The sequence below is a fragment of the Cyprinodon tularosa genome, unplaced genomic scaffold, assembly GCF_016077235.1.
Source record: "Cyprinodon tularosa strain WSP-4 unplaced genomic scaffold, ASM1607723v1 ctg11, whole genome shotgun sequence".
NCBI classification, from domain to species: Eukaryota; Metazoa; Chordata; class Actinopteri; order Cyprinodontiformes; family Cyprinodontidae; genus Cyprinodon; species Cyprinodon tularosa.
The window spans coordinates 2,400,489-2,419,149 of NW_024037893.1; positions in this window are offsets into that span (position 1 = coordinate 2,400,489).

Consider the following 18,661-nt stretch of genomic DNA (forward strand, 5'->3'; position numbering starts at 1 on the left):
TTAAAAAAAGCCTAAAGTTGTTCAATGCATTCAACTAAGGTATCCACGGAGACCATGTTTTTCACAGCATTTTTTAAAAATCCTCCTCTTTAAAGTTTTAATGTATTTAACAAAACCTATTTTATCCTAAAACAATTAATTTTGTATTTTTTCAACCATTTCCACATTAACTTCTTCAACTTAAATATTATCCTCTCAAACCAAAATGTACTTTTTATCTCATTTTATCTGTGTTATCATTTCTCCCATTTACAACCAATAAAAACTCGATTTAATACATAATAACCCTTAAATACTTTTTATTAAAACACTAAATAAAAAACCTATCATTTCCTAAACACATTTACTAAACTAAACAACTTGAGAATCTTAATTTCTTCTTTTTTCCAGCTGTTATCAGGTTTAAATTCAGCCAACTTACAAAATACTCAAAATGTTCACTTTTTTATTAAATAGAAAAATAAACAGTTCGGCTTGATAACATATTGTGTTAAATGTCCTTCAAATATATTTGAATATTTATTGAATGTAATTTCCCCAACATTTCCACATAGAGCAAAATGCATTTTTTAAAATCATAGAGCTAGCGCCACCTAGTTTTCAAACATTTACTTCTAATTCAACAAAGGTGTTTCTCTCAAACAGAAATAAAACTTATTTTCAAATCATTAAATCACTGTTAACATTTAATCGACTAAAAACATTTAATCCTGAGATGTCGGAGATGCTACATGCTAAGCTAGCTGCCACAACGTCATGAAAAAAAACATCAAATTAATAATTTTTCACGTAACATTTTTGTAATTAACAAAGTAAAAGAGTTCTCTGTTCCCATGCATAGGCCTAGGTAATCCTACAATAACATGATATTAACAGTTGGTTTATTAAAAATGATTTTCAGTAAAAGTCAACAGCAATAACTCCAATAACAAATGATAATTTTATTCAAAATGTATTTATTAAAAATGCTTAACAATTCCTGTAATGAATGAATGGTACAATGACAGAAATAATGTCTCATCTAAACATCCCTCACTTAACAATAAAAGTTAACAATAACTCTCAACTCCCAATATGATGATACTCAGCCTCAGCAATGAACGAAATAATGTCTGTTCTGTAGGTTATTGGAAAAAATAAACAAATGAGCTAATTAACAAAAAATACCTCTTTTGTAGCAAAAATAACTCAAAATGTACCAAAAACGAACAAACATATCAATAGAATATCTTGACTTTCGGAGTCCAGGTGGCTTTTCAGATCCCTTGCACCTCCATTGGACACCGAGACATATGTGCCTGCTTTGCACACTGTGCACAAGGCCTCCCATTTGTCTCGATCCGGTCTGAAAGCGGGGAAACTCTTTTGTAAATCATTGGTAAACATACATTTGTGCCTTTGCATGTTGTTGGCGTACTGACAGCCACGCTATCTATATTCTGATTAAGAACGGGGCACCCGCACTGGGGTTCAGGGGTGATGTCACATGCAGTGTTGTGCGCAGTGCCCTAGCGTCTGTAAATTTAATGGTCCAATGAAAGTAATTTAAAAAAAAACAGGACATTTCCTCACTTTCTAAAAAAAACCCGGGACGCCCAGGACAGGACGTGAAATACGAACATGTCCTGGGAAATACGGACGTTTGGTCACCCTAAAATATATATATATGCCAACCAATCACGAGCGACTTTACTTGTTTAAAAAGAAGTGGTTCCGTCCAATACTCAGTAAGAAAAGTAAAGCCTGGCGTGGCCACGTGTGGTTTTGCTGCCAATCACGAGCGATTTCACTTGTTTGAGAATAGTGGTTTCAGCCAATACTGAGTAGGTTATTCAAGCCAGACCTGGCCAGCCGCGCAGGTTTGCTGCATTCATATGCTAATTAGGGCCATTAGTACAGCTGATCGCTCTCCACATATGTCAGAGTCCGTTTCCGACAATTTGTGGCACGACAAACGCGGACAAGCGCGGGTTGCAAATTGTCGGAAACTGACGAAAATCAGGGAGATCTGTGGGAGTTTACGGGAGTTTACGGGGACGAAAATCTCACTTTTCATGCAGTGGTCGTTTCAATAAATACAGCTATGTATGAATTCAGTTGCTTTCAGTAATGCATCAATTGAAGACACCATCCAGATCATACCCAGCCAGTCAGCCACTGGTAATGGCTGTATCTTTTTCCAACAGTGTTCAGTGAAAATATCGCAATGGATTGCGATGCATCGCAATATTTCAAGTATCATGATGCATCGTGATAGAATCGCATCGTGGCATGTGAATCGAGATTCGAATCGAATCATGACTTCTTTGCCAATACCCACCCCTAATATATATATATATATATATATATATATATATATATATATATATATATATATATATATATATATATATATATATATATATATATGCCGATTCCCGGCATGGACATCCAGCTTGACCCTTAGGCAAGGTCCTTATTGGTTAGTGGCCTACCTCAGGCATGAGTGAAACCGCAAATACAAGACCCATGCAGGCTCGGACATCGCTGGAAAAGGCTGGACTGAAGGACAGCACAGAGGCACTAATCACGGCAGCACAAGAACAGGCACTCAGTACAAGATCAATAGAGGCCGGGGTCTACCACACCAGGCAGACCCCCGGTGCAGACTGTGCAAAGATGCCTCTGAAACAATACAGCACATAACAGCAGGGTGTAAAATGCAGGCAGGAAGTGCATACATGGAACGCCACAACCAGGTAGCTCTCATAGTGCACAGGAACATCTGCCATGAGTATGGGCTGGAAGTCCCATGGTCAAAATGGAAGACACCTCCTAAGGTAGTTGAGAATGACCGAGCTTAGATCCTATGGGACTTCAAGACATCGTGTTGATCGACAAACAGCAGAAGAAGGCAGTAGTGATAGATGTGGCAATCCCAAGCGACAGCAACATCAAGAAGAAAGAACACGAGAAGCTTGAGAAATACCAAGGGCTGAAAGAGGGCTGGTAATGCCAATTACTGCCTGCAGAAGAGCGCAGTCCTAAGAACAGCTAAGATACTGTGCAGAACCCTCAAACTCCCAGGCCTCTGGTAGAGGACCCGAGCTTGAGGATGACACATACCACCCCACGAGGGGTGAGAAAACATTTTTTTTATGTTTTATTTTTCATATATATATATATATATATATATATATATATATATATATATATATATATATATATATATATATATATATATATATATATATATATATATATATATATATATATATATATATATATATATATATATATATATTCAGCTCTTCAGCTCCAAACATTATAGACTGTATCTAAAAAAATACCAGTTGTCATTAATATACTATGTTTATATATCTAAATGTGAACAAGTTTTACAATGTGACAACTAACCAAAGCTTAGTATAAAGGATAGTATTAACAGATATGGCAGCCAGTAAGGAATGAGTGAGAGATTGTAGGTCCATCACTTACTGGTTAGGAGGAGTTAAACCTGCTGCTGTTTTCATTACAATTTTACAAACATCATCACAATCTACACCTTTTATATTTCCTAAAACCTTTTTGCAGAAGCTTGAAATATGAATATTTAGCAATCTCTGATAAAATCAATCAAAATAAATGTTTATATATTCGTCTGCGATGCGTCATGTAGCTTTTCTTGATCGAAAGCTTTTCCTTTTGATCAATAAGACATGCCCTTTGTCTGTTGTTTGTATAATGTTAATCGACCTCAATCAGCCAAACACTTTAGCTTTTACCAATTTGTTGAAACCTCTCAACGGTTCCATAACCTGTATAGTCTTTTGTAGCTGAGCTTGTATTATTTTCATGCCTTTTGATGTTTTAACCTATTAAAAAATACAAAGAAAACTTTACTGGAGGGGAAATAAAAACAAATTTTATACTAAAACCTCTGCATCTCACATTATTTAATATCCTCTGATTATATTTGTTGGAGAAACACACAGCATCAGGAAGATGGGTTTAAAGACTCTTTACATGTTAGAAAAGAAAGCTGGTTCTTTTTAGGGAACTTTCTTTAGAACCTTTGGAGATTTTTTTACCAAGAAGAATTCTTCATAGAATAAAAGAACATTACATTAAACTCTGAGAAATTGTTTAATTTGTAGGGCAAAGTGAAGACAGGGGCAAGTTAGGGGTAATGTTAAAATGCAGGATAACTAAAATCTTCAAAATAAAATTTCACACAGCAGATAAAGTCTGTTTTAAAGAATGACGAGAAACAAAAACATTCTGGAATCTGTTAACTGAAAAAGTGAATAAACAGTATATACTCTAGTATGAAATAGTTAAAAAGAGCTATCAAACCAAGGTAATCTTAGCAAATCACCAAACCAGCCTTGGTTCCTATAAGAAAGAGCAAAAGACACAAAACTCATAAAAAAGACAGTGTTTCAAATTTGTTGATATTATATAGTTTACCTGTGCTCAAAGAAAAAAATATTTTTTGTTTTAGTTTTCAAATGTCAGGTTGAAACTGCTATGGAAGGCTTTGTGCCTTTAGAGTAACTTAAGTTAAGCTCCCAAGTCTGCACAGAGCAGCAGGAGCAAATAGCCTTCATTTACTGAACAGATGACGTATGAATAGGGGTCACTCAACAGAATTTTGATTTTCCAGGCAAATCTAAATTTTAGACATGCTGATTCTCCTCTCCAATTCATAGTCTCACCATTTAAGTCTGAGCTCGTTTAGAATAACAGCAAGAAAATCCAGGATCTCTTCTATGATGCCAGCAACCCCAGGAGGATGTGGCAAGCCATACAGACAATTATTGATTGCAACACACCCTCTCCCCCGATGAGTGTAGCTGATGCTGACTTTCTAAATGGACTAAACAACTTCTTTGGGAGGTTTGACTCACAAAACAGCATTCCAGTGGTGAAAGCTTTTCCCCATCAGGGAGAGGAGGCACTCTGCCTTGAAACAGCTGATGTGAGGAAGAGTAAAATGAGAGTGAAGGCCCCAGGGCCTGATAATATATCTGGGGAGGTGTTCAAGGACTGTGCAGGTCAGCTGACTGGTGTCCTCATTCTTAACACCTTTCTGGACCAAGCTATTGTGCAGGCATGCTTTAGGTCTGCTTCTATTTTTCTGGTCCCAAAGAAGCCTCATGTCACCTCATCTACTGACTACCAGCCAGGAGCACTGACTCCCATCATGATGAAGTGCTTTGAAAGACTGGTTAAAGAACACATCTTCTCCTGACCCCCCCCCCAACATTTGACCTGTTCCAGTTTGCCTACAAATGAAACCATTCCATTGAGGAAGCTATCTTCTCCGCTCTTCACCTGAGCCTGGCACACCTGGAGGAGAAAAACACCCAAGTACAGATGCTATTCCTGGACTTCAGTATCGTTTTAAACACCATCATCTCATAGAATCTGGTAGGAAAACTGGAACATCTGGGCTTCAGCACACCCCTTTGCAATTAGCTGACAGACTTTCTCACCAACATACCTCAGTCAGTCTGGGTCATTACAGAACATTGCAGACGACACAATAGTGGGCCTCATCAGAGACGACAACAGAGACTACAGAGAGGAGGTGGAGCAGCTGGTGGACTGGTACAAAGACAACAACCTGATCCTCAATGTGGAGAAGATGTAGGAGATCATTGTCGACTTCAGGAAGAACCGGCCTAACCACACTTAATGAACTCCACCAATTGCTCATCAAAAACTCAGCTGTAGAGGTGCTCAGTAGCACCAAATTCCTGGGGGTGCACATCACAGACAACCTCACCTGGACTGTGAAAACAATCTCACTGGTCAAAAGGGCACAGAAGTGGTTATACTACCTGTAAAGGAAGAGGAGAGCCCACCTGCCCCCATCCATCCTCACAGCATTAAACAGAAGTTTCCCGAGCCTGTAACAGCAACCCACTCCTACCCAGAGAGGGACTTTTCTCCCTGCTGCACTCTGGGCTTTCCCAGAAAGAGGCTTTTCCAGCATTTGATGCAGGACCTGCAGGTTCTAAAACCCTTTCCCCTTTGCCATAAGACTGTTAACCCGTTGAAACTGAAATCAAGTCACAAAATGAGACTCTGCATCACACTTGTAAACATCATATTGGCATTACAAAGTTTTTAAATCCCTTTTAGATAGAGCTCAACCTAATATTTCTACTGCTTTTGACTGATTGATTGATTGATTGATTGATTGATTGACTTTATTAAACTCACAGTCGAGAAATTTACTTATTACATAAGCTTAAATAGTCAAAGGAGAAGAATATGCCAAAGGAGGAAAAAGGTGCATTAGATACAGTGTTGGGCAAGCTACTTGTCCAGTGTAGTGAGCTAAGCTATCAGCTACTCAACAATAAATTAAGCTTCACTACACAAAAGCTACCACCTAAAGAATTATAGCAAGCTAAGTTACACTAATGTGTTAAAAGTAGCTTAACTACATCAGAAGCTACTTAACGTTGTACCAACCTAATGTCAATTCAAAATGAGTCTGACACACTAGTTAAAATATTTATTAAAGATCAGCTAATGACATATCACAGTGTAAACATTGCTTTATGATCAGCATATTAAAATAAAAACTAAAGTAATTACTAGTAGACAAACTAGTAAACAATCTGCTGTTATTAGAACCAAATGAAAGGTACTGTGTAGTGTTCTACACACCGAGACATGGCTATGAGTTTGCATTCAATGGACATCTCTAGGGAAAACAAAACCCTACAAAATACCTCAATTAAACAGTTGATTCAAGTAACAAACAAAACTGTTTACAAAAGAAGGTGAAAAAATAAAGAAGCTAATTAAGAGATACATATATATATGTCTCACCATTTAATTTAATTTCTACCTACATATTTATTCATTGTATTTTTGGAGGCAATTAATTGAATGCTTATTTATTTATTTATTGAGCATTTATTTATTTATGTATTTATTTTATATACGGTAGAGCTGTTCCTCCATAAAAAATCTTATCTGTGCACAGCCTAAAAACAGATTTATGTAAACATCCTGTCAGGTAAACTAGGCCATGAAAATACAATATGGAAGTTTCACTACTGCTCTCTAATTAGAGTATCTTATTGGCACATAGATATGGGAGAATTATCCTACCATAATACAAGAGCACATCATTTCAATTTGAGAAAAGAATTTCATCTTCTTGCTCTCAAAACTTATAATGCTCACACTCAAAACATGCGCTCTCTCTCAAATATTTTCTCTTCTCTCTTTGTTTCTTCTCTCAGATTTAATGCTTCTTGCACAGATATTTTCTCCTCTCGCTTTGCCTCCTTCTCTTCGCGCACAAACCGCGTTCTGTTACGCTCGCATATCCGTAGGCTCTGCTTGCGGATTTGTTTTGCTCTCTCAGACTGCTGTTGGATCGTTGCCTAGCAACCTTTCCAGCCAATAGAACGACAGCCTCGGAAAGGGTGCGCTTGTTTAACCCTACTGAGTGTGCCTGTGCTACTACGCCACTTATAAGAGCATCAGCTGAAACTGCTATTTACAGTAGCTTGTGGCTGATTGTTGTTTCAAAATAGAAAACTTGGTTTCATTTCTTAGTTTTGCCCTGGATTTTGTAGCGTTTGTGGACGCTACGTCGCTACTTGATCAAAACAATAACGTCGCTACAGGAAAGTTACTTGATAAATAAAGCAGCGACGCTACGGTCAAGCTACTGGAAAATGTAGTTAAACTAATAGCTTCGCTACATGTAGCGGCGCTACTGCCCATCACTGATTAGATATATACGGTATATGCAATGCGTCCACATATGACAGGTCTGGTCCATGTGCGGGGTGGGGGGCCGGGCCCAAAGCAGGAACTAGATGGGTTAGTGTGGTGGTGACACTGCTCCCCTCCCCCCATCTGGATTTTAGGCTCACCAATTGGCTCATCCGGTAATCCCGGGACCGGCCACCGGCGTTTCGAATTATTGGATGTGAGTGTTGTTGTACCATATGCCATGATCATACTTTTTGGACATTGGGAACCAGTGTCCATTTTTCATCTTAACATGATGATGTGGAATCAGCTGTGGAATCTCTGCAACAACCCCCGTTTCAGGCAAAGCCTCCACAGGCAAGTCACATGGAAGCCACCAGAGGTGTGAAAAACCTACCCCCTGAGTGAAGACAGAACAAAACCACAGAGCACACAGGATTCTCTCTCTTTTGCCTCCTTTTGCTCCTGGTCTCTTCTGCTCCTGCACTCAAAGCTGGGGCCCACTGTGGCTGGATCTCCACCACAGTGGAGATGCGGGCTCCTGGGGAACCAGATCCCCAGAACCATCAAGGATAAGTCAGAACCTTTCAGAACCGAACTGCTGCAAACTGGATGAGGACCATGCCCTGGGTGTGAGACTGAGGGGACCCCTGCTGTGAGACTGAGACAAAGAACCCCTGACTGCAGAGCTGCAAAACTGGATGAAACTCAAGCTTTCCAAATTGACATGGAAAAAGGTTTGCAGGTCTGGCACGATTAGGGACAGAACAAGCAATATGTGTTTTGATGATGCTAATCATATCACGTGTTTACTGCTGAGTAAAGACAACGCTAATTGATGCTAAACAATGGACTTTATGCTACACTATGCTACAGGAATATGTTTTGAGCTGTTGCTGAAGCTTAGACAAGCTTTATTCACTAAGGGTTTAAACACTGATATAACATTAGTGTTCATGTGTTCCTCAAATGCTCATTACATTTCCATTACCAAGTATGACCAAGAGTCATTTAGTGGAATCCTGATGTCTATTCGCTGCTTGCTATTTTAAAGAGGTTAAAGAATCATTTAACTAAAGGTTTTTGGTTCTTGACTAAGCAAATCATTTAATGAAACATTATTTGGGCAAATAATGTTTTATGCACATCATGGATTTGCATTGTGAATTGGTCTGAAAACATTCCAATTTCTTTAAAATTAGTGAAAAGCTAATTTGATCATATCCCAAATTCTTCCAGATAAACTTTGGTTTCAAACACACGATCCATCTTAAACTGTAATATGTTTTTCAACCGTTTTCCCCTTACTCTTTGTACATAGTAGTTAGTTTAGTTTAGTTGAGTTATACTAGTCTTAGTTGAGAGTGTTAAACTGAAATATGTTTGACTTGGAGCTGAATGATTTTTTGTTAATAAACTCATATTTTGAACAGAAGTTGTGGTGAATTTATTCCATGTATGTGCAGAATTAACTGTTTGACCATGATTAGTGCTCGAATCACTGTTTCATCTATTGTTCTAACACAGTTAGTAGGACTGTGTGTCATAAACAGTATATAACAGCTGAAATAATATCTGATTAAATAAGATATTTTACCACCCCTACAGGGGAGGGCAATAAAAGTATCAGAAACATAAATTCCCAGCGGGCTGGGAATAGAAAATAACATCAAATCACAACAGTGTTATGTATGAATGTGCGTCCGCGTTTTTTTTTCTTCCTCTTTACAGAGACTATGTGTTGCAAGTGGGGGCACTAGGGTGGGAAGGCGGGATTGAGACTGTGTATTTACATCTTAAGTCTCCGCTAAGTGCGGAGCCTATGCCCCTCGTCCTGCCCCCCTCCGCTGGCTGACACCTGGGCTCGCTGTTGCACCGGTGGGGCTGGGGCTCCCCTGGGGCATCTGGTCCCTGGGGCCTCGGGTCCCTGGTTTCCCATGGCCGGATCCACTTCGAGGTGCTGGCTGCCTGCTTGGCTCCAGGTACTTGGAGATTCACTTCCATACAGAAAGCCCATATTCTTATCTTTAGCTACCACAGTATACATGCCAGATTAAATAATGCTACTTATACTTTAGCGATAGTATCAAGGTGTTACTTTCGGACTTACACAAACCCTCCGTGAGTTACAGCAGACCCCCGGAGCGTCGGCTTCGCCTCCGGCCCCGCAGCAGACCCCCGGAGCGTCGGCTTCGCCTCCGGCCCCGCGGCCGGACCCCAGAGCGTCAGCTTCGCCTCCGGCCCCGCGGCAGACCCCCGGAGCGTCAGCTTCGCCTCCGGCCCCCGCGGCAGACCCCAAGAGCGTCAGCTTCGCCTCCGACCCCGCAGCCGGCCACCTAAGACTCTGCTCCGTTACCTAAGACTCTGCTCCGTTACCGGATCCTCGGCCGGCCTCCAGAACCTCTGCCATGCCTCCGGCCCGGCGGTGGTTCCCCTAAGACGCTGCTTCGTCCCCAGCCCCGTGGTCGGCCTCCTGAGCATCTGTCTCGCCTCCGGCCCAGCGGTAGGCCCCCTGAGAATCGGCCTCGCCTCCGTCCCAACGGTCCACCATAAGTGGATAGTTTTTTGCTCTGGACTCTGGTTTTGTTTTCTGCCCTCCTGGCCTGTTTCCCCCTTCGCCCACCCTGGGTGGGTTGTTTTTTGTTTTTTGGACTTTTTTTTTCTGTTGGTTCTGGCCCTCCTCGCCCTAGTGCCCCCTCCGCCCGCCCCGGTTGGGTTGTTTTTTGTTTGTTTTTTGGACTTTTTCAGGGGACGTCTGGAATCCGCCCTTGAGGGGGGGGCTCTGTTGGGATCCTCAGGCTTGCCCACCAGAGGGCGCAGAGGATCCTCTTCTGCTCTATGTATTTTTTCCTTAGGGCTGGATTTACTGTTGGGATCTGGAGGTTACCCTCTGTCTCCAGCAGAGTGCGCCGTGGGTCTCCTAGGGCTGGAGTCATCCTGCACACCTGTTGTTAATCAACTCATCAGGAGACCTCTCCTTTATAAGCTCCTGCCAGGCCTTGCTTCCACGCCGCAGTGTTGATCTTAGTTGGAAACCTGTCTCTGGTCTGAAGCTCAGGAAGAGCTGCCTCACTGGAACCCTGTCTCTGGTCTGAAGCTCTGGGAGAGCTGCATCACAGGAAACCAGTCTCTAGCCTGAAGCTCTAGGAGAGCTTAACCTGCTAATCTGCCCTGGTGAGCCAACCTGAAGATTCCTATGTGGATTTAACCTGAAGACTTCTGTGTGGAGTTTACCTGAAGAATCCTATGTGGAATCAGCCTGAAGAATCCTTTGTGGATATTCCCTGTTGTTCTCTGCAATGAGCTGGAAGCTCACCCTGAAGAATCCTATGTGGATTTTCCCTGTTGTTCTCTGCAGTGAGCTGGAAGCTCAGCCTGAAGAATCCTATGTGGAATCAGCCTGAAGAATCCTTTGTGGATATTCCCTGTTGTTCTCTGCAATGAGCTGGAAGCTCACCCTGAAGAATCCTACGTGGATTTTCCCTGTTGTTCTCTGCAGTGAGCTGGAAGCTCAGATCAAGGTCTGCCATGCTAAGCCTGAAGCTAGATGCTTAGCTTCTCATAAACTCTGCTAACCAACAGTCTCCGGTCCCAGTCAAGACTTTAGTGAACCAGCCCTGAACCTGTTCCAGATTAAGTTCTTTATCGTGTGCTTGTGAACCACAATAAACTCTGTTGAACTTTTACCCCCGTTTCCGTGTGTGTTCTGCATTTTGGGCTTAACTCAGAGACCCATCATGACAGCGTGTGGCTGCTTTGATGAAGCCTATTTTGATGAGGTTTCAAATTAAATTTTGGAATATTTTGTTAATAAATATTTCATGAGTAATATAGTTGTCTTGTCACAATTTATTTTGAATTAGTACATAATTATAACAAATATTTTGCTAAACACGATGGATGACACAGGTTTTAAATACTCTTTAGCACAATAAGTGTGCCTTGAGATTTTTACTTGTCCTTTGGTGTGCCTTGGGCACAAAAAGTTTGGGAACCACTGGCCTAGGGTATCAAATAGGAGATTGCACATTATACATTGCACAAGTTATTGCCATTGTAGCATTGCATTGCAGACTCTGGTTGCAGCATGGATGAATTTTGAGGTAGTGCTCCTTTTTACAAACAGGGTGTAAAACTCTTTCACAGCCCGCTCTTTTTTAAAAGAAATGCTCGCCCTGAATATCTGGTCCTATGTCCTGTGTCATGAAATAATACCTTTAAAGTATATGTCTTATTCATATTTTCTTAATTATTTCCTTAGAAACTAAAGCAGCTGACTCAGACTTGATTTTCTCAGCTTTACATTATTTTGGAGAGAAGCATCCAACTTAAAACTGTCTAAAACACCAGCAGTGACACCCCATTTACTGTATGGAGTCCCTCTTTATCTCTGGACTTAGAACACGATATATTGAAAATGTAATGTGTTGCTCTGAGACACTGATTCTTGTGAAATACAGTTAGGGAGTTGTATGGATTTGAAACCATTTGAAAATACTTTAGAAAAACAAAAGGTGATATGCTAATCCTTGAAGCCCATCCTAAAGATTATGCTTAGTTTTAAAAAGTTATGAGTCGAAAGTCATGTTGACTACAGTGTCTCTAAACCTTGATAGAGAAGAGGCCATCCATGTTCCTTTTGCTAGTTATCTATGGGCTATGTAAGCTACATTTCCTTCCATCACTCCTAAAAAAGTCAGGGGTTATTGACTGTCATCTTTCTATTCTTTTTTATGATGTCAGCTGTAGAGGTCGAACAAGCTGTCTTTCATCTCTTGCCAAAAACTAATCTGATGACCTAGTGTTATGAGTTCATGGAAAGTTTTGCCCCCCTTCAAGGCTCAGCAAGGTTTAATTTTCCTCATTATTGCAAAGGTGTGCCCTTCTTCTTGCACCCTTCACTCATTGTGAATGTGAACTGTCGCACTAAGGTGAAAGATACTAAGTGTTAAAAAGATCAATGAAAGCACCAGTTTGTTTCTCAACGCTGGGATTTGATAGTGGTTTGAGGACATCCTTCAATATTTCACAAGATGAAATATGTGAAGTGAAGGCTCTTTTATCAAAGAGTACTGAAACTTTTACAGCTTCAGTAAAAACTTTTGATGCATTTATCTCTGGCATTAATTACATGGTAAAATTGAGGTTTCAGTTATTTTATTTTAATTACTATACTTTATACTTTTAGTTTTACTATAAATTAAACAGAGGTGTCAAGTAACGAAGTACAAATACTTCTCTACTATACTTAAGTACAGTTTTTAGGTATCTATACTTTACTCCATTACTTATTTTTCTTCCTACTTCTGACTTCTACTCATTATATTTTCACACAAGTAACTGTACTTTCTATATCTTAACTTTTTAAAACAGATGTTACTCGTTACTCTCGTCTTCGGTTTTATATTTATAAATATTTATTTCAAGTCATATGCGCCATCCAATGCAGATCATTGGCGCCATCCACATCTAGTGAAAACTAGTGTAATTGGCAGGACTCGATGTTAACCATCGCCCGATCTCCCGTGGCAAGTAGTTTTTATTGTTGGGAGAGTACAAATTTCATTGCATTTGCCCGCCGAGCAAGTGCAATGATCGAAAAAAAAAAATTATTTATCACTCAAAATTACCTTACAATCACAGACATTCGATGAAAACGACCCAGCAGCGTTGCCGGCGCCATTTTTGTTGTTTTGTACACATTCTCGCGTGATTTAAAAAAGATGTGTGATTTGAAAAAGCCGGGTGATTTTCCGCCAGATCGCATGATTTTTGTCCACCTAGCGGTAATTTTGATGTAGTTACCAAAACGACAAACAAGCTAGAAAGCGCTATCATATGGCAGTCTTCTGTACAGTGGTCATACATTAAAAAATTTTCATTTAATTTTTTTCTCTTAGACATTGGAGAGGTGCATTTAAATGTTATAGAGCTAAACATGTCAAATTGGTGACCTGTTATGTTATTTTTACTATCTTCTTGCTGCATTTATTTTGTCAAGGAAAACTAATCATGAGTCAGTTAAAAGTCAGGGAATTCTGAAATTATGTAAGACTGTGGAAACCCTGTATAAAATAATTATGTATAATGATTCTCTAGAAAAGTCACACTATAATTAGTATTATCTTGTATAAACATACTGTGTCTCTAAAATAAAAGTTATTCATTTGTGACACTGACTTCTGTCTTGTGATTTATCTTTTTTTATTTTTAACATTACAGTTCATTTTTTTCCAAGCACACAACAGTATAAAGCAAAGTTTAGTTTGAAAAGAATGTGCAGGAAGGATTGAAAGGCATGTACACGGTAATGTAGGCTTGAGTTCATTATCTGATGCATGCATATACACACCAGGAACCTGTAAACTTAAAAAATACTGAATTACAAAAAACATTTAAAAAACAAACATGTTTTATTGATATATATACAAAAATGAATATTCGGAACTATATTTATCAAACATTATACTGGGCAAGTAAAAATTGTTTCTGGGCAAATTAAATGTGAAAGTCACTTGCCCTTTCGGCAAGTGGTAAAAATCCTTAACGTCAACCCCTGATTGGATGAGTCACATAAAATAAATACTCATTGGTTAGCTATTCCTCAAATTTATGCTTACATCAAAGGAAACCTCAAGCAGGTGTTCAAACTGCAAATGCAAATTGTGTATGCCTAATGTTTTTTTTTAAAGGTTACTTTATAATTTTATACTTTAAGTAGTTTTTGGACTACATACTTTTTCACTTTTACTTGAGTAAAGAGGTCAAGTTGATAATTCAACCAGTGTTTTTAAAATGCAGTATCTATAAGTAACAAATGTGTGTACTTTTTACACCCCTGATTAAATTAGATTTATTAGTTTGAATTATTTGAAAATAATCTCGTAAGGAAAAATAATTAGAAAGATATTACCAGCAAATTATTGTAATTACTTACTCAGTCCAGTCGAACTTTGTTATTTACCCATAGAATTTGGTCATGATGAGAGGGGTGTTTTATAAAACTGCTGTATATGGTGACATTATTCTGCCAAAATTCCACACACACAATAAAGACTCCCATGAGCAACTTTACTTAATACAGACGCTTATAATAATCTTCAACTTTATTTATTAGTTACTTATTTTTTGTGTAAGTCTACATGTTTTATTCTTTTTTTGTATTTTTTTACCCTATTTATTTCTTCAAAGCTATTTATTTCTGCCTGTCGTTTTTACATTTCGGTATGCATTTCTGCCTCATTATGCAAATGAGGGAGGGCTGATTTTTAGAGGGTGTGTATATATATATATATATATATATATATATATATATATATATATATATATATATATATATATATATATATATATATATATATATATATTAAATTTAGTTTAATTTTCTTCCTTTAGGTTTTTATTGAATGGGTTCCAGGTTGTAGTAGGAGCTTGTTTAAAAGATAAAAGACTCCCAGAGCGGTTCAGAAGTTGCTTGGGTCAGCATATCCTCAGGGTTAAAAGAAGAGACATTACTTATTATAGCTCTGTGGGGACCACTGAGCCAGAACTAACTTCAGGAAATATTGAAATAGGACATTTAGTTCACTGCATGGAGCTCAACTTAAACTTAAAAGATCGACACTATAGAGTAAAGCCAAATGTATACCACAATTTTGTCTGTGTGGCTGGTAAAAAAAAAAAAGAGGAAAGCAGCACCGGTAAAAATCTATATAAGGATCAAATAGTTTGTGAAAATATTATTCAGTCACATTCTGTCAACGAAACATTTGATCATTCATCAATAATCATGTTTTACTTCTACTTCTCTCTGTCAGGATTTCCAGGTGTTATTATAGGGTATACATTGTTCATGAGTTAAACTATAACAAGCATTTATAGAATGAACAGGGCTTAGGGAATGATCTAAGATTAATTTTATTAAACAAAAGCATGCACACCAAAAATACAGCGTGCAAGCACAAGATGATCTGAAACCATTGAAAGGTTTTACTGTCTTTTCATCAACACCAGGTGGGCCTGTCTCTTCTCAAAATGCTCTGGCCAGAAGTTTTTCCAGCTGTGATTTAACCCCCATTACGTTTAAATTCACCAAACAGATTCAATCTTTAAGGTTTTTTTAACATCTTAACATATTACATATCTAGGTTTTTGTTTTATCCCTTATCATTTTTTAATGACTAAAGTAAATTCTTACTCAGTTAAATGTTATTATTCATCCAACCCTGTGACAGTCTGCTCAACCTTTTTACTTGATACAGTGTTATACTTCTTTGATATTAACATATGTTAAACTAATGTTTGTTTAACTGTATACAAAGCTCAGTGTCATGATGGGTTTCAGAAAAGCCCAGTATGCAGAACACCACGGAAACAGATGAAAAGTTTAACAGAGTTTATTGAATACAAGCACATGGAATAAACACTGGAACTGGTTCAGGCCTGGGGGCAGGTTCACTGGAGTCTGTGAGGATGACAGTTCAGTTAGCTTGGGAGCAGAAGAGTTTGAGTTTGAGAGTTTCTGATTGATACCTTGAGGAGTCCGGGTTTGGCTTTGAGAGAGGAACTGTTGGGTCCAGAGACTGTTTTGTTCAGCAGAGTCCAATAACCGCTTCAGCATCTTACTTCTTACTTGAGGGCAGACCTAGGCTTTGGGTTTCCAGCTCTTAGTCCAGAGCAGCATGGGGATCCAGAGAAGAGTCTTTAGGTTTGGCTCAGAGGGCAGGCTCGGCAGGTTAAGCTCATCCAGAGCTTACAAGGGAAACAGGTTTCCTGAAAGTAGAGACAAGGAGGGATTAGAATCCAATCTGATCATAGGCAACAAAGATTCTCAGGTGATGCTAGGCTCAGGTGCTAACCAAACTGGATCAACACTGCGGCGTTGAGGCAAGGTCTGAAGGCAGGTTATATACTGGAGGATCCTCTAATGATGAGATGCGCCTCCGGTGTGTTGAAGGCTCAGCTCAGGAGGATCCACGGTGCACTCTGCTGGAGAAGGGTGGAACAGCTCCAGATCCCAACAGTACCCCCCTCTCAACGACCGCCTCTTGGCGGTCCAGAAGACATCGACGGGAGGGAGCGCTCATACTCCTCGATCAGAGACGGATCGAGGATGTAGGAGCCAGGAACCCACTGGCGATCCTCCGGACCGTAGCCCTCCCAATCGACGAGGTACTGCCATCCGCGACCTCGCCGTCCACGATCCGGCGGACGGTGAAGGCAGGATGTCCATCGATTTCCAGGGCGGGTGGAGGGGAGTCGGATGGAGGGCACAAAGGGCTAGAGACCACTGGTTTGACCTGGGAGACGTGGAACGTGGGATGGATGCGAAGACTCGAAGGAAAGTGCAGGCGTATGGCTGAAGGGTTAATCACCTGGGCAATCTTGTACGGACCAATGTATCTAGGAGATAACTTACGAGACATCCCCTTGAGGGGAATGTCCCGAGTGGAGAGCCAGTGTACTCTGGGGCAGGACGTCTCCTTGAGTCAGCGAAGCACTTGGTAGTTTCAGAGGAGCGGTTGAGAGTAGCGATGGTGTCTCTCCAGATACGTTGACATCGACGGATGTGATGGTTGACTGACTGTACCGAAATCTCTCTCTCGTCTGCTGGGAAAAGAGGAGGTTGATATCCGAGAATAACCTGGAAAGGTGACTGGCCGGTGGAAGCAGACTTGAGAGAGTTGTGGGCGTATTCAATCCATGTGAGGTATTGCCTCCAGTCGGTGGGGTTATTGGAGGTCAGACAACGGAGAGTAGACTCGAGCTGCTGGTTCATTCTTTCGGTTTGCCCGTTTGACTGTGGATGATAACCTGAGGTGAGTGAAGACTTACAGTTGAGTGCTGCGCAGACGGCCTTCCAGACTTGAGAAATGAACTGGGGTCCGCGGTCAGAAAGAATTTCCTGGGGGATTCCATGGAGACGAAAAACGTTTTTAACCAGGAGCTGGGCGGCTTGGAAGGCCTTGGGAAGTTTCCTGAGGGGGATCAAATGGCAAGACTTTGAGAACCGGTCGACAATGGTAAATATTGTAGACATACCTCGGGAGATGGGGAGACCAGTGACGAAGTCAATAGCGATGTGAGACCAGGGATGAGTGGGAACTGGAAGAGGATGCAACAGGCCTGAGGTTGGTTGATGTGAGGTTTTGTTTCTGGCGCAGGTAGAGCAAGCCAAAACATATTCTTTGACATCCTTGTGCAGGGTAGGCCACCAGAAACGTCTAGAAATTAAGGCGATGGTTCTGCTCACCCCCGGATGAGTGGAAAACTTGGCTGTATGCATCCATTGTATTAGGCGAGATCTGACTGAAGAAGGGACATAAGTTCTGTTTGGAGGACCGTTACCTGGGTCAGGTTCAGAAGCCAGGGCACAGTTTATGAGGTCGTTGATTTCCCAGGTAACCACTCCAACAGTGCAGGAAGCGGGGAGAACGGGTTCAGGCGTCTCGGATTGATCAACAGAATAAAGACGAGAGAGAGAATCGGGTTTGATGTTCTTGGATCCGGGTCTGTAAGAGATTATGAGATTGAAGCGAGAGAAGAAAAGAGACCACCTTGACTGACGAGGATTGGCTTGTTTGGCAGACTGGATGTAGGCTAGGTTCTTGTGATCAGTCCATTGAAGAACCGGGTGCTCAGCTCCCTCAAGCCAGTGTCTCCACTCCTCCAATGCCAGTTTGATGGCCAAGAGTTCACGGTCACCAACGTCGTAGTTTTGCTCTGCAGGGGAAAGTCTACGAGAAAAAAAAGCACATGGCTGAACACTTTGATCTGTATCGAGTCTTTGGGATAATACAGCTCCTACACCAGAGTCGGAAGCGTCCACTTCGAGGATGAATTGCTTGGTAGGATCGGGCTGGATTAACACAGGGGCTCTGGAAAACAAAGTCTTAAGTTTATCAAACGCATCTTGTGCCTCGGGGGTCCACTG